This window comes from Notamacropus eugenii, chromosome 4, assembly GCF_028372415.1.
Source record: "Notamacropus eugenii isolate mMacEug1 chromosome 4, mMacEug1.pri_v2, whole genome shotgun sequence".
Classification (NCBI taxonomy): Eukaryota; Metazoa; Chordata; class Mammalia; order Diprotodontia; family Macropodidae; genus Notamacropus; species Notamacropus eugenii.
In genome coordinates this window covers 142,272,682-142,289,607 of record NC_092875.1, presented here as the reverse complement: position 1 = coordinate 142,289,607, position 16,926 = coordinate 142,272,682, and the positions used below count along the sequence as shown (strand labels likewise).

At 35.8% G+C, this 16,926-nt stretch overlaps 1 protein-coding gene and 1 long non-coding RNA gene across 3 annotated transcripts in view; one reads left to right on the top strand and one right to left on the bottom strand.

The window, feature by feature from the left end:
* The window catches only part of ANGPT1 (angiopoietin 1), a 328,297-nt gene that overhangs the window by 189,022 nt on the left and 122,349 nt on the right, over nucleotides 1-16,926 (bottom strand). The gene's annotated exons all lie outside the window — the stretch shown is intronic.
* The window catches only part of LOC140500613 (uncharacterized), a 38,569-nt gene that overhangs the window by 1,979 nt on the left and 19,664 nt on the right, over nucleotides 1-16,926 (top strand). The window contains exon 2 of the long non-coding RNA XR_011965801.1: nucleotides 8,169-8,234. This is a non-coding gene — a long non-coding RNA (uncharacterized lncRNA). The remainder of the gene's footprint in view (nucleotides 1-8,168; nucleotides 8,235-16,926) is intronic.

Below are 16,926 nucleotides of genomic sequence, written 5' to 3'. Positions count from 1 at the left end.
GACAGGCCTAAAATTATAATTCCACATCTAATCTTACATGGTCTCGTAGAACTAGTCTTAAGAAGACTTGTTCTATAGAGCATCAATGTGGTACAGTAAAAAACACCCAGAGAATGTGGATTCTATTCCTAGTTCTGTTGTTAATTAGCTATCAGGCAAGTCCCTTAACCTCTCTGGGCATCAGTTTTTATGTCCATGAATTGGGGATGACAAGGAGAATGACAAAGTGAATTGAAAGCAAGCCTGTCTCTTGGTCAGGAAAACAAAACACAAGTTCAAATTCCACATATCACACATACTGAATGTTAGCCTGAACAAGTTACTTAGCCCTTCAATGCCTCAGGCATTTCTGAGATTATAAATTAGAGAACATTCTATCTGCATTGGTAGAGGAAGTTTCCTTACTGGGAGTTCTTACGCCAATGAAACCACAAGTCCAAACAAATTTGAAAAAAAAATATGGGAATAAATGATACTTACTATGTAGGTCTGTTGTTATAGTGAACATCAAGAGACAGCAAATATGCTCATAGTATGTTCAAAATATGAAAAGGTAAATACTCACAAAATGTAATTTATTAATGTGGTTATTATCCCAGTCATCACACCGAACAAGAACAGCTCAGTTAGACAAGATTTTAAAAGCCAATCCCTTAGAGAAATGTTTCCAACATTAAGCATCCAAGATTGGTGGAGAGTTGTCAATGTCATTTGACCCAAGGACAGGAGGGAATACTCTGTCCCACTGCGGTCAGACAAGGCTAAAATTGATGCACAAAGCAACCATGCTCTACTGTAATGAACATGACAGAACAATGACAGAAAATTAAAGATTTTATTTACTTCTATTTCAATTAGAATCTTTGACTTGGGTAAAGGCTCATAAGCCTTTACCATGGAACTCTACCATGGGACTCTACAAATCCAGATTTTATCATCAGCTTTATTTTTCTGGATCTTACTTGTCTGTTTCAACTTAACAATAAGTCCAGGAGGGGATAGCATAACATAAAAATTATTTCAGTTTGCCAAAGCAAACCTTTGTCCAAAAGAGTGGGTTTGTAGCTGTTCAGAAACTTTTAAAAGATTATATATACATTTGTGTGTATGTATGTACATACATATGACAGAGCAAATTAAAACAAGAAAATTTTAGAAAAATACTGACCCCTCAGTACATCTAAAACATCCTCCTGGCTCAGTGACACAGTAAATATGCTTGCCTCAGTGACCATGGCATGCATTCCTGGAGCCCAGAAAAAAATGGAAGTGGGAGCACTTTTTAAAAAATGGAAGTAGGGACTTTTGTGAAAGAAGTCATTTTAAGTGTTGAATTTGACATCTAAAAACATGTAATCAACAAAGAACAAAGTTGGAGGGTTTTAAATCTAATTTCAGCTGAATACCTAATAAGATTAACAATGCAATTAAAATCAACAAATTTTGATTCAAGACTTCCTATTGGAAAGCACTGTCATAGGTTCTAAGGGAACTACAAAGCTTAGATGATATGGTCTCTGACTGTTAAGGAGCAAGTCCATAGAGCAAGGATTCTTAATCTGGGGTCTGTGAGCTTTTAAAAATATTTAACTACATTTTAATACAATTCATTAACTTTTGCAATCCAATGGACTTTACCTTCTGAATTTAAAAATGTGATTCTGAGAAGGATGATACAGGGCCTCACCATACTGTCAAAAGGATTGATCTCTGTCTGTCTCTGTTTCTCTGTTTCTCTGTCTGTCTGTCTGTATGTCTGTCTGTCTGTCTGTCTGTCTCTCTCTCTCTCTCTCTCTCTCTCTCTCTCATACACATACACACACACACACACACACACACACACACACACACACACACAGGCTTTAGACCCCTGCAATAGGGGGTAAGACAGACAGGCAGATTGAAAGACAGACAGATGATAGACATAGATAATATAGATAAATATAACACAAGTTCATTAACAGTGCAAAAAGTAAAACTTTCATTTCTCTGTAAAAACTAAAAGAGTAGGTAATTACTGGGAGGGGGTGGAGAAATACAGAAGACTTCATAGTAGAGGTGACATTTAAGTAGAGGTTTAAAGGGTGGGTAGTAATTCCCTAGGACAAGAAAGGGAGGACGTTCCAGAAATGGGGACCAATGAGAGCAAAGAAATGGCACAGGAGATGTAAAGCATAGAGCTAGGGACAGCTAGGTAGCTCTGTGGATAGAGATCCAGACCTAAATTCAGGAAGACTCATCTTTTTGAGTTTACATCTGGCCTCAGACACTTAATAGCTGTATGACCTTGGGCTAGTCACTTAACCCTGTTTGCCTCAATTCCTTATCTGTAAAATGAGCTAGAGAAGGAAATTGCGAAGCACTTCAGCATTTTTGCTGAGAAAACCCAAATTAAGTCACATATCTATATTCTGCTACCATCATTCTGAATCCTCTCCTCCTCTAATTCTCTATCACCAAATTCAAATTCTTATTGCTATATTATCTACTGGCTTCCAGGTCAAATCTCCTCCTTCTTTTTCTTTTTTGAGGCCATTGGGGTTAAGTGACTTGGTCAGGGTCACACAGTTAGTAAGTGACTGAGACTGGATTTGAACTCGGGCCCTCCTGACTTCAGGGCCACTGGTGCTCTATCCACTGTGCCACCTCACTGCCCCCAAATCTCCTCTTTTAAGAAATTTAGCAGCTGGTTTAGTCTCTTTCTTCACTCTACTCTTTGATATTAACATCATTTCACACCTAGTCTATTGCAACAGGGAAATCGAGGCGGGAATAAGCATTTACATAGCATTTACTAAGTACTAGGCATTGCTAAGTGCTTTACAAATATTATCTCATTTGAGCTTCACAGCACTGTGAGGTACTACTATTATCCCATTTTACAGTTGATGATACTGAAAGAAACAGAGATGGAATGACTTGAAGGGGTGCCTGACTCCAAGCCCACCATGCCAGCTCAATGTCTAGGAGCCTTCTGGTTGATCTTCCTGCCCCAAGTCTCTCTCCATTCTAATTCATCCTCTCTTCTGATGTCAAATCTTCCTATACTTCAGGTTTGACCATGTCTCCCCTCCATGCTCATTTAATAAACTCCACTGGCTCCCTAGCATCTTTAGGATCAAATAGCATTTTAGGTATATTGTGTCATTCAATTTCTACAACAACTACATTAGAGTAATGGAATTATAACATAATATAATAATATTATTATTCCAGTTTTACAGAAAAGAAAACAAAGTTGGAGGTACTAAGTGACTTGTCGAGGGCTCACATGTGTCAGAGGTGGGATGTGAAGCCAGGTCTCCTTGAGCTGGGGTGAAATGCTCTATCCAGCACTCTCTCCATTGCATTATGCTCCCTTTCAGATAAAAGGACAGAATGGTTCTAAGCCCTGTGTTACCCCCTTCTGTTTCCATGGGGATGACAGCAGAGAGGCAGTAAAGAAAATGGGGGGGGGGACACAAGCAGCAACCCTTTTTTAGACTGACAGCATGCAAAATATACCACTGATGAGTAAGCATTATTGGAGTTCAAAAGAGGGAGCAATTGTTTCAGGCTTGCTTAAAGGGGAAAAGTTTAGAGGATTAAGTGGAATTAGGCTTTGAAAGATGAGTAGAAATTGAAGAGCACACTTGAAAGGGAATTCCAGGAATACTCAAAGAATGTGATCAAACTTTATAGGACCATAGTTTTAGAGATAGAAGGGACCTGAGAAGATACAGGATCACAGATATAGACCTCAAAGAAACCTTAGAAATATTTTGATCTACCCCACTCATGTCATGCATAAGGTACTACAGCCCAGAGAGGCTGAGTGACAGCACTGGACAGTCAGTGATAGCACTGGACAGAGCACTGAGTGACACAGTGGATAGAGTGCTATGCTTAGAATTAGGAAAACCTCAGTTCAAATCCAGCCTCTGGCACTTCCTAGTTATGTGACCCTGGAAAAGTCATTTTAGCCTCTATCTGCCTCAGTTCCCTCAACAGGAAAATGAGATAATAGCACCTACCTCCCAAAAAGGTATTGTAAAGAGGAAATGGGACAATATCTCTAAAGTGGTTAGCACCTTGCCTGGCATTTGCTTAATTAACCCATTTTCCCTCCCCACCGCCTTACCTAAAGTGATAACTGGTAGTAAAATAGCAAGCTAGGCAGAATTTTTTTAAACGATGTAAGTTTATTTCAATGAAAAACTCAAGTTTACAATCATTTTGTAAACAAGAAGTGAACACTTCATTCCTATCCCATGATATTTACAAAAAAAAAAAAAAAAAACTCTTGTCAGTAAATAAGTACCTGTGAACAGATTAAGGATAAGGCAGACTGGATGATAAATCATCTCTGCTATTCACATCCCTGCATGTGATTCATACAAAATGAATAAAAAACTGCACTAGGAAACAGACTCAACTGCTACTGAATATCATCCTAATCATTCAATGAGCACAATGGTAAATACTTAACTTTGTGCTCACTCAACAATGTGATCAGAGTCAAAATCCAGCACTAAGCTTTACCACAGAGAGAAGAAAAGACGAGGTGTATTGGGGAGACATGAAGTGGATCATTTTAGCTTCCGTAGACCCCCAACCCCAACTGTATCTGGAAAAGTTTCTTCATCTGTTAAAATTTACTGTCCATCACTCCCCATCTGGCTCAAAGAATAACTAGCAGCTTTGGGTTTCAAACAATCCATTTAATTAAAATGCATTCAAGTATCTCCTGGCTAAAGTAAGTCCCAAGATAGTGCAAAAGAAGTTCATGAAGTTAAAAAAAAATTGCACATGTTTAACTTACATCTGATTGCTTACCATCTCAGGGAGGGGGGAGGGAGGAAAACAAGGATGGATAGAATTTGGAACTCAAAACTTTAAAAAAGTTAAATGTTAAAAAATTGTTTCAATATGTCATTGAGGGAAAACTAAAATATATTATTAAAATTAAAAAAAGAAAAAACCTCTTCTCTCAAGGAAGTTCCCTGGGGTCTCAGGAACTCCCTGACGATGGCATTAAAAATGTGGTTTTTGTCCCAAAGGCCCACAACTGGGTCCTAGATTAATCCACTTGGGGCAAAAATAATTCCACTTGTGTCAGGTTTGCATCACTGCTTCCCTACTCACAATCATCTGAGTTAATGTGTGTGTGTGTGTGTGTGTGTGTGTGTGTGTGTGTGTTGAGGGTAGGTGTTGACTCATGTCCCTAGTTCCACTAGTATCCTGTCCCCAAACATGTGTCCAATAAATACTTTTTGATCGATTGAACGGTTCAACATAATATCATGATATAATGAGTACCATATTTGGGTCAAACCCAGATGTGGTCATTTCAGCCCAGTAATTTGTTTTATAGCCGAACTGCAGGAAGAGCACATTCCCTGACTGACAAACACTCCTTGCTTCCCTTAGCAATGTAAGGATCTGTGCTCTGGGTGTGCACAAGAGGAGCAATTGGGTCTAGTGTTTATGGAAGTGTTCTCACTATACCTCCTTTCTGTCCAGGGTGGGAATAGGGTTCAGTCCTAATTTTAATGACAGGAAAGTTGTTTTTACACAATCAGCCAAGAAAACATTTTATTGAGATACATTTGTTTAAGTAATAATAAATTTAAAATGCATTTTACAAATATTATCTCACTTGATCCTCACAACAACCCTCCAAGGCAGGTCCTATTATTATTCCCATTTTACAGATGAAGAAACTAATGCAGACAGAGATTAAGTGACTTGACCAAAGAAGAAAGACATTCTGATTCCAGGTCCTTGGACCATTAATTATGCCACCCAGCTGCCTCTAGTAAAAAACAAAAATTCCAAGCCTAATAGTGAATAAGCATCATTAGAACAAATACTTCATAGCAATTGTATTCCATTGTTTTATTTAATAAAGCATTTCTTCTAAGAGAAACTTTATAATACTGATCTTCTAAGTGCACTAGCAAGTGTATATAGATATAGATATGTGGTATTTGTAAATATTCTGCCTATTTCAAAAATATGTCTGCTATTCTTTATGATAGCTGTTTGGTAAGAATATTCTTTTGCCCAGAAATGTCAAACACATGACCTTCAATGGCAAGTGCCCATGATATTCCTTAGTGTGCCCAAACCAGATTAAAATGTAATTGGGAAACATTTTAACAAAATAAATAAATGCAATAAAAGACAATACTATATGGTTTCCTATTTCAATCTGCTGCACCCAGGGATCCTTATGTATAATTTAGTGGCTGCTGTCCAGAGCAAGTTAGAGAGACGTTGTGAGGTAGCAGATAGTATGCTAGAAAAATATGGGTACAAATTCTGGTTTAGATGACTGCACAGATGAGAATCTTGGTGAATAGTGCCCTAAAACAGTAGATCAGTTTCTTAGGATTGCCTCTCTGGTACCCTGGAACCAAGGTTGTAAGTTGGTTGTAATAAAGATATATTTGATGGGATATTCACACTTTTTCCTAACCTTCATTCTGGCCCTGAATTTCTGACTGTAGCAAAAGAGGAGGAGAGGTTTTACTTGGAAGTACAATCTAAAGTCCTTTGTTAACTTCTGTAGCCCTTTGTAGGTCTAAGCATATATTAGTGGATTAATATCTGATGCAATATATAATGAAAATACTCTGGTTTCTATTAAGCTAGGGGCCAGGGCAAAATGATTAATGGTATTTTGAAATGATAAGACATCTAGATGAAAGATTGCTTGATTTGGAGTCAGAGGACTAGCTATTTACTACCCATGCAACTATGGATAAGTGATTTAACCTCTCTGGGCCTTAGTTTCCCCATGTGTAAAATGAAGGAGTTGGATTATGTGATTTCCAAGAGATTCCAAATCTAAATATATGATCCTAAATTGTTCCAACTAGTGAGAGAAGCCTCTGACATTCCCCTTTCTTCAATTCTCCAGTTATACTTTCTCATTTTGAATGTAGAGAAACATCTTTTTCATGAATTGTGTTAATACATTGTGGTGGCTTTGCCTTTGCATTGCTGTCTAATGAGGATCTTATGAACTGTGGAAATATCTGGTATTTTCATATCATAGGTTTTTAGAGACATGAGGGATCCTCTCATTTTCTAATGAACCTGAATCCAGGGAAGTTTATTAGAGTTGCACATAGAGCTAGAAGAGTTCTTTAGATGTCACCAGTCCAATGCTTTTATTTTACAGATAAGGAGACTAAGAGGGTAAATGAATTTTTTCCAGAGAAGTATTAAGTGACAGAGCTGGGGTTTGAACCCAGTCCTAGCTCCAAAACTCATTCCCTTTTCTACTGTCTATTTAGTGGCTGATTATAAATAGACCTTAGGTCTATTTATAACCAATCTATTACTCTGACCTTTCTTACTTGCATGCGAACTGAGGAGACTTACTCAACTTTAACATTACGTTTATATTAGAAACTATGTCTTTGTGACTATGGGCAAGTCACTTAACCTCCCTAAGGCTTGGTTTAACTTATAGAACTTAGCTCTATGATCCTACTACCATCTGAGAATGGTGGCCATGATACTTGGATTAGTGATCCCTGGAGAAGAACCTAAACTATGTCAAGTGCTATAATCTATATAGGAATCTCAGAAGTGAATGGAAAGTGAACTGATTATACTAGACTGGGTTAATAAGTATTTTGCCTATGGTGGGTGCTAAAAGTGAGTTATCAGAGTTTAATCCTGAAGGAGTTAATCTCCAGAGGTAGAATGACAGGCAAAGGAGGAGGTGAGGGATTAAGGGCTATCACTACAGAATGCCTGCTTTTTATCACTTGTAAAAATATGGGACCTAACTTGAGATAAGATTATAGGAGCCTCCTTAAATTATTAGATGACTACTAATTCTTCTTAGCCACTTAGGTTAAGTGTAGGAGTCATTTCCTCTATTTTTTTAATCTTAGTTCTACCCTCTTCCTCAGTGAGATTTTGCCAAGACTTTCCTCCCATATGCATATGTGTGTTTGTGTGTGTATATACACATGCATACATATATACATACATATATATACCTATATGGATTTGCAAACCTTAAAGTGCTTTGAAAATATCAACTATTATCATGACTCAAGCAATATAAAAAAATCATCCTCATTGTAGCTAGAATTTATGAAACCCTTCAAGATTTTTAACGTGCTTATTATCTCAATTTTAATGGTATAATTATTCTTATTTTACAGATGAGTAGAGTGAGGCTAAGAGCCCAAGTGACTTGCCCAGGACTACACAACCAATACGTATCTGAGGTAAAATTTGACCTTAAGTGTTTCTGACTCCATCCCTTTATTAACAATAGAAGGAATTGGATTCTGTGACCTTCAAGAAATTCTAGCTTTAAATACGTGATCCTAAATTTTTCCAACTAGTGAGAGGAGCCTCTGACACTCTCCTTTCTTCAAGTTATGCTTTCTCATTTTGAATGTAGAGCTTAACATCTTTTTCTTGAATTGTATAAATGCATTGTAGTGGCTTTGCTTTTGCATGGCTATCTAATGAGGATCTTATGAACTGTGAAAATATTCAGGCTTCTAGAGTGAATTTGGAGGCAGAAGACCTTAAAGACAAATTCCAATTCTGACATCAGTCATGTGACCATGGGCAGGTTACTCCTCTAAACTGCAGTTTCCTCGTCTTGCCAAATAGAAATAATGATATTTGAAGTATTTTATTAAAATATTATTTAAATTGAAGAATTTTAAGGAACTGCATACATGCTCATAATCATCATTTTCATAATTATCTAGTTCCTATATTCCATCTCTCATTGCCAAAATATTCTCATAGTGCATCTATTCATCTTAGAAAGATGACAGATGCATTTGAAAACATTCATTGATTTAAAGATATCGGAACAAAAATAGCAAACATCAATATCATTTTGGTCAAATTTCCCTGAGCCCATGCTAAAAATAAGAACAGTTCATATTCTTTGAAAGGACTCATATCTTTATTACTCAGTGCCTTATACAGAGAAGGCATTTAGTGCGGGAATGAATTGAGGGAACATTCCACACATATGGGAAGCAGGGAAAAAGAAAGATACCTTTTCCGCTGATGTATTCTTCAGAAATTTGTCTTAATAGGATTCACCTTGTCACATAAGGTCATTATTAGGAACATTCTGTGATACATTCTAATAGAAGAAAAGCTATTAAAATTGCTTAAATCAGACCAGGATGTGGTTTCTTACTCATCTCTTTAAAGACATTCTTCTTAATCAGTATTTATATAGCATGTTTTTTTATAACTCATGTTTCTTCCTCATTCTTTAGTGAGTGCTGCTGTGCTTGGCTATTATAACTAGAAGCTAAGAGCTAAAGCAGGAGCATTAATTGGAACAGAAAACACACCAGACCCCGAATTGTTTTAGGCATAAAATCTTAGTTAGTGCTGGTCTTTGTAGATCTTATCTCAAAGGTGAAACATAACAAGCTTATGCTTGGGAAAGAGGTCAGTACAGCAAGTAGGAAAACCTGGTAATGAGGATCAAAGCTAAGACAGTATATTATAGCGACTAGAGGCTGAATTGGAATTTAAGCATGTCTGCATAGTACAAAGGAAGCAGAGATTCAACAGCTATCTAATTAATTTGATCAATGTATTAAATTATACCAGAAAATCCAGACCCAAAAGGGTAGGAGTAATCTAAATTATTCAGTTTGCCTGTGAGAATCTATCAAACTAAACAGCTCATTTATCATTCCCCAGTTTGTCCTGTTTAGATACTGTGTTGAACTCCTGTGTATGTTTAGTTTCTAAAATGGGACATCAATAGCCTGGGCAAGTAGATTCATAAGGGATTATTTGTGGCCACCATCAAAACCATACCCTGGACAGACAATATGAAATGTGAATTTAGTTGACATACAGAGGAGACAGAAATTATCAGTCATTGATGTAATATCTTTCTAGGGGAAGAGGGCATCTGACAGTTTCCTATTTTAAATAATTATTCTTGTTAGGAAGAATTCTGTACTCTATTGTTTCCTTGATTAAGAAGTACTGTTACTTGTTACAAGTATCCTCTAAATTTGGTGGTATGTGTCAAAGATCAAGCTGTGCCACCATAGTTCTATAACTAATTCATAATGAGATTAAGTGAATATTTTTTAAATGATTAAAACAACTTTAAGATATCACTTTACACCTATCAGATTGGCTAAACTAATTGAAGGGGAAGCAACAAATATTGGAAGGAATATGAAAAAATTGAAACATATTCATTGCTGGTGGATCTGTGAACTGATCCAACAATTTTGGAGAGAAATCTGGAATTACGGCCAAAGAGCTATTAAATTACCTATACCCTTGGACCCAGCAATACCACTACTAAATCTATTTCCAAAGATGATCAGGGAAAGAGTAAAGAACCTATATATTCTAAAATATTTATGGCTGCTCTCTTTATGGTGGCAAAGAACTGGAAACTGCAGGGACAGCATATGACTGTGATCAAATTCTACTGTGCTATAAGAAATGATGCACTCAATGATATTAGGAAAACATGGATAGATTTACACAAAATAAAAAAGAATGAAATGAGCAGAACCAAGAGAACATTGTATACCGTGAGCAATACTGTGGTAAGAACAATTGTGAGTGACTGTCATTTTGGCTATTATAAATACTCAAATTAACTACAAAGGACATATGAAGGAAGAGGTTATCTGCACCAAGAGAAATAATTGACAAAAGGAGTAAGTATAGAAAGATTTTATATATATACAAATATATTTAAGTGTATATGCGTGTGTGTATGTGTATGTATTTGTCTTTGTGTCTAATAGAAGTCCCTCTAGGGCACAGAGGGAGGGAAGAAAAAAAGGAAAAAAATAAATTGACATGATAACTTTATTATACATTTAAAAGGAATAGCAAGTTGTACATAACAGATTTGCAGTTTCATCTCCAATCATCTTTTAAATCATACTATGTTATGGAAATGCTTGTTTAATTCCATAAATTAAAAATAAAAGAAAATTTAAAAATATTTAAAAATGAAATTCATACAAAAACCAAAGCCCTTTTAACAGGCAATTAAAATCTTGCATCTCATCAAATCACTACTCAAACATTGAATTATTTTTTCCTTCCTCAGGTCCACAATCATTCAGTCAATCAGTAAACATTTACCAAGAATTTATTAGGTACCAGACATTGTGCCAAGCATTGAGAATCCAAAAAACCAAAACTGTCTCTGAAGAGTTCACAATCTAATGTGGGAGAGAACATGCAAATAACTATGTACTATTTACAGTATCAGTTGGAAATAATCAACAGAGAGAGAGGGGCACTAAAAGAAAGGCCAGGGAGATAAAGGGGCAATAAGTTAGGCAAAAGGTACACAGAAGAAGGGAAAAGATAATGAAGTCTGGAATGATATCCAAAGCAGATAGCCAGTCCTTGAATATGATAAAATAAGCATTAGGAAGTACTTTGTACTCATATATAAGATTAGTCCCTAAATTTAGAACTATTAGGTACTGAAAAAATAGCTTCAAATACAGCCAATCTCTGATGGAGAGAAAGAACAGTTTAAAAATTTTATTTAATATGTTTTTCTATTTACCTTACTCTCGAATCCCCAGGAAGCTTTGAGGCCCAAGTGACATCTCAGATGTCACAACTTATAATAGCAAAATAATCTCAAAGGGAAGTGTTTTAGGATTCCCCTCAATGATCCACTACCAAAAGGCTGTGTGTGAAATTTCTCCTGCTTCCACAAGAGAATGAAATTTTGTAGAAAAATTTTCTCCATATTTTCCATTTCAAACGACGTACAGCTATGTGATAGTAACTCATTAAAAAATACCAGATATTTCCATGAAGAGATGTCTGATGTTCAAGTGGACCCCAAAGACCATTTCTGTTCTTTTACAATCCCCAGAGAGCAGGTGGAAAGGTCACAAAAATAGACTAATTCCTTCTTTGTCTGAACTCTGATGAAGAGGTTGGGGTGTTAGAGAAGGTGATCCGTACTGATCAAGACAACTCTTAAAAACAATAAATAAAATATGTTCCTTAAAAAGTTTTTCACTTGATGTCTTCTCCTTCTCATTTGTATTTTTGTTTCCAAATCCTGTCATTCTGTTTTAGGGTCAGTTTTGAGGTTTTGCTATCCATCCTCTACAGTCATATGGAAAGCAAAGTGAGTGTCTTGGTTTCCCACACAAAGTTCATTCTACTTCCATAAATTCACTGAATTCCCAACTTGTCACTATGTGATTTCTTATGATTGAATTACTATAGTTGGAATGCAATTAAAATTAATTTTGGTCAGCTTATCAGAGGTTAATTAACCTTTCACCATGAAGAGGAAATATTTCTGAAATGGCTTACTCTCAAGGGTTGACAATGGCTAATGCGATAATCAGACTACAGAAGTGCTAGGTATAAAAAGCTTTATGTGAGTTTGAAGTGTTCCATTATCTGAAAAAATTACAGCAAACATATGCCAAAGGATAATAATAGCAGAGCTTACTTTATAGCTAGCTTATAATTTGTTTTGTTTTGTTTTTTATATTATCACCTTAGTTATGTTGCATAGAAGAATTAAAATGAATGGGAGAAATCATAAAACACACCAAAACATAATACAAAAGAAAATGATCTGCTACATTCTGCAATCGAATTCCACAGTTCTTCCTCTGAATGTGGAAGGCATTTTGCCGTAAGAGACCATTGGGAATTTTTTAAGTCCTTAGCTTATAATTTGTTATCTGCCATAATGGACTGATATTATAGTGTTTATTTTGCCTTTTCCTTTGGGTTATTACCTTCAATTTCCTGAGTGTAGGAATTCCATGTGTGTAAACTCCCTCCACCAACAGATACTGGGAACTTATCTGTAACTTACTAGTGTCAAAGAATTGTTTAAGGATCTGAGCATTCAAATGGCCTTGCTGTGGTTACAAAGTTAGTATGTGCTAGGGTCAGGACTGGAACCTGGGTCTTCCTTACTCCAAGACCAATTGTCTACTAATGCCTTTCAGGGATTAGTAGATTGAGCATAAAGCATCTTCTAAAAAAGCTCAAAAGACATGTAATAAGTATTTCTATCTTTATGGTTTTGCAAAATGTTATACTGTACACAGAAACATATATATTTATCAATATCAATAAATTTTCTTATTTGAGCCTCATGACAACCCTATAAGGTTGTTGTTACAGATATTATCCCCATTTTGCAAATGAGGAAACTGATGCTCAGAGAAGATAAATAATGTGTCCATGGTCACAGATTTAGTGAGTATCAAAGGCAGGATTTGAAATCAAGTTTCTTCGGCCTTCCAATCCTGAACTTTTGCTATTATACTATGTGCTTCCTAATATACTAAAAAAATCATCATAAAAATAGTATCAAGACATCTGAATTAGGGACTTTAATTAAACATTCTTAATAACTTCATTAGGAGAAAATCAAGATCAATATGGTTTGATTTTAGTACTATATGCTCTCAATTCACCTGTTTAAAAATATAAGATATTCTTGCTCTAACACCCCCCAAGGAATTCATAATGACTCAGAAACATTTCCTCATCTGTCAAATGAGGGGGTTTAACTCAATGACCACTTCTAGCACTGAATCTATTATCCTATTAAATTGATTTGATTGCTTTAAAAAATTTCTTTAAAAGTTTCCATCTGAATGTGAGACTTGGATGGGAGCATTTGATCCAATCATATCATTTCATAGATGAGTTAACTAAAACTTAAGGAGTTTTAATGAATTGCCCATCCACAGTTAACCATGTTATAAAGGTGTGTGATTGTAGGATAGTAGTCTGTTCACAACCCTACATTTCTTTTAAAGTTCTTTACAATTTTAAATTCAAATCTTCTACACAAAACCTGTGATAATAAAAGAAATCACAAAATATTATATACACACAGAGAGTACTCATAATTTTAAAGAAAAACCTTTTCTGCAAAGGTCATATAGTATGTCCTATTGCCATTAAGCAGACATATCTAAATCTATTATATCTAAATCATTCCAAAGCCAAATTAATATTTCTTTTGCAATATGTATGCATACATATAGATAGATGGATAGATACACATAGACACCTATATATAAATATACATACATATAAAAATATATATACACATATTTCACATGCATATACATACATAAATACATATACTTTATTTTTTTTCCTTCAAGTAAATACCTCTTAGCACCAGTGGGAAAAAGAAACTGCTACTAGTAGTAGGGGCAGATGCTAGTCCACTAGGGAATGAAGTCTCACAAGGCACTGTGACATTTTCAGTATTTCAAAATTCCAGCTGTACTGGAGAAAATCATGAGAATATTTTCTTCTGAGGTATTTCAGCAGTTCTACTACTTAACCAAATTAGGAAGCAGGGAAAGATTTGCTAAAATGCAAAGGAAACTGGTTGAGATAGATAGATAGATAGATAGATAGATAGATAGATAGATAGATAGATAGATAGATAGATAGACAGACAGACAGATAAGAAATATTTATCACTGATTTAAAAAAATTATGTACTAAGTTGCTGTCCATTTTTATTTTAACTAAATGTATTTAACTATGGAAAAAGAAATGAAGTGACCGCTCCCAGTCTTGGTATTTCTCATGAAAGATATTCACAGGCCAAAAGCAATCCATTGTCACAGAAAGACACTTGGAAGAGATCTTAGTAATACTCTTGTAACTATGGGGTTCTTAATTGTGTGTGTGTGTGTGTGTGTGTGTGTGTGTGTGTGTGTGTGTGTGTGAGAGAGAGAGAGAGAGACAGAGACAGAGACAGAGACAGAGACAGAGAGACAGAGACAGAGAGAGAGAGAGAGAGAGAGAGAGAGAGAGAGAGAGAGAGAGAGAGAGAGAGAGAGAGAGCACTAAATTCATTTGGCAGTCTGGTCAAGTCAAATTAAGCATTTACTAACTGCCTACTACTTGCCAGGCTCTGTGTTCAGTTTTAGGGCAGAATCAGTCCCTGCACTCAGAGGTCACAATTTAATGGAACTAGAAATCATGCAAAAAACTAGATACATGCAAGATAAATACAGGACAAATTGAACATAATCAACAATAGGAAGTCACTGGTATTAAAGGAAACTGGTAAAGGCTTCTTGCAAAATGTGGGGTTTTAGCTGAGACTAGAAGGAAGCCAGGAAAGTTAGGATGCAAAGATGCAGAGGGAAAGGCACTTCAGGTATGGATGACACCTTCTTAGAATGATATTTTTTCAATGCATAAAATATACAAGTTTACAAAAGAAGCAAATTATATTTAAATATAGTCACTGAAATTTTTTAAGTTTATGTGCCCCAGATTAAGAACCCCTGACTTAGTTTAATGCCCCTATTCTATCAGTGAAGAAACCAAGCCCCATATAAGTTGTAATAAATAGCCAGTTTCAGCAGAACAAGTACAAGAACAGGAGTTTCTTGGTGTTATTAATCTTTCAAAGGTACCATATCTGCACATATTTGGAAAAAGTGTAAATTTCAGAATGGAGATAAGGATTATAAGTGTATGGAGAATAGCCCAGAAAGGGATCCTAAGATCTTTCATATCTTGGATTTTTATTATTTCAAAAAAAAAAAAAACCAGAACTAATTTCCTTGAGTCCGCCTCTAGCCATAGCAACCACCTGTTGACCTAGTTTCTGATCCAGGCTTTGACCCTGATCAATCTGATCCCTTCCTGGTCCAGATGATATGTTTTACACGAGGCAGCTAGGTGGTAGATTGCATAGAATGCTGGGCCCGGAGTTAGCAAGATCTGAATTCAAATCTGGCTTTGGACTCTCATTAGCTATGTGACTCTGAGAAACTCAACTTCTGCTTCACTCAGTTTTCCTCAACTGCAACATATTCACAAATAATAGCATTTATCTCCTGGGTTATTGTGAAGATCAAAGGAGAAAACACAGTGATTGGCTAAATGTTTGTTTCGTTTCTCTTCTTTTGATAGTCAAAGAGAGAAACATGCTCCTCTTCCTAAAAATGAATATCACTACCTTTCCCTACAACCAGTCATCCCTTCCCCACTCTTCATCTTCTCTATCTCATGAATACTCAGCATTTCCCATTTTCCTGCCCCTTTCTCTTCAGCCTAACATATTCTCAGTTCTCTAAAAACCTCTTGCTCTTGTGTACAGTGTCAGGCATTGGTCTATGCCCAGTTTCTGCCACACTGTTACCCAGTTTTCCCAGTAGTTTTCATCAAACAGTGAGTTCTTTTCCCAAAAACTGGGATCCTTGGGTTTATCAAACAGTAGATTTCTATATTTGTTGACTACTGTGTCTTGAGTACCTAACCTATTCCACTGATCTACCCCTCTATTTCTTAGTGAGTACCAAATGGCTTTGATAATTGCTGTTTTATAATGCAATTTGAGATCTGGTAGGGCTAGGCCATCTTCCTTAGCATTTCTTTTCATTAATTCCCTTGATATTCTGGAACTTTTGTTCTTCCAGATGAATTTTGATATTTTTTTCTAGCTCTTGAAAATACTTTTCCAGTAGTTTGATTGTTATGGCACTGAGTAAGCAAATTAATTTAGGCAGAATTGTCATTTTTATTATATTAGCTTAGCCTACCTACGAGCAACTGATGTTTTTCCAAATACTTAGATCTGGCTTTATTTGTGTTCTGCAATTGTATTTATGTAGTCTCTGGGTTTATTTTGGCAGGTAGACTGTCAGATATTTTATAGTGTCTATGGCAGCTTTAAATGGGATTTCTCTTTCTATCACTTGCTATTGGGTTTTGTTAGTAATATATAGAAATTCAGATGATTTATGTGGGTTTATTTTGTAACCCGAAACTTTGCCAAAATTTTTTATTCAAGTAGTTTTTTCACTTGATTCTCTAGGATTCTCTAAGTATATCATCATATCATCTGCCAAGAGTGACAACTCAGTTTCTTCTTTGTCTCTTCTAATTCCTTCCATTTCTTTT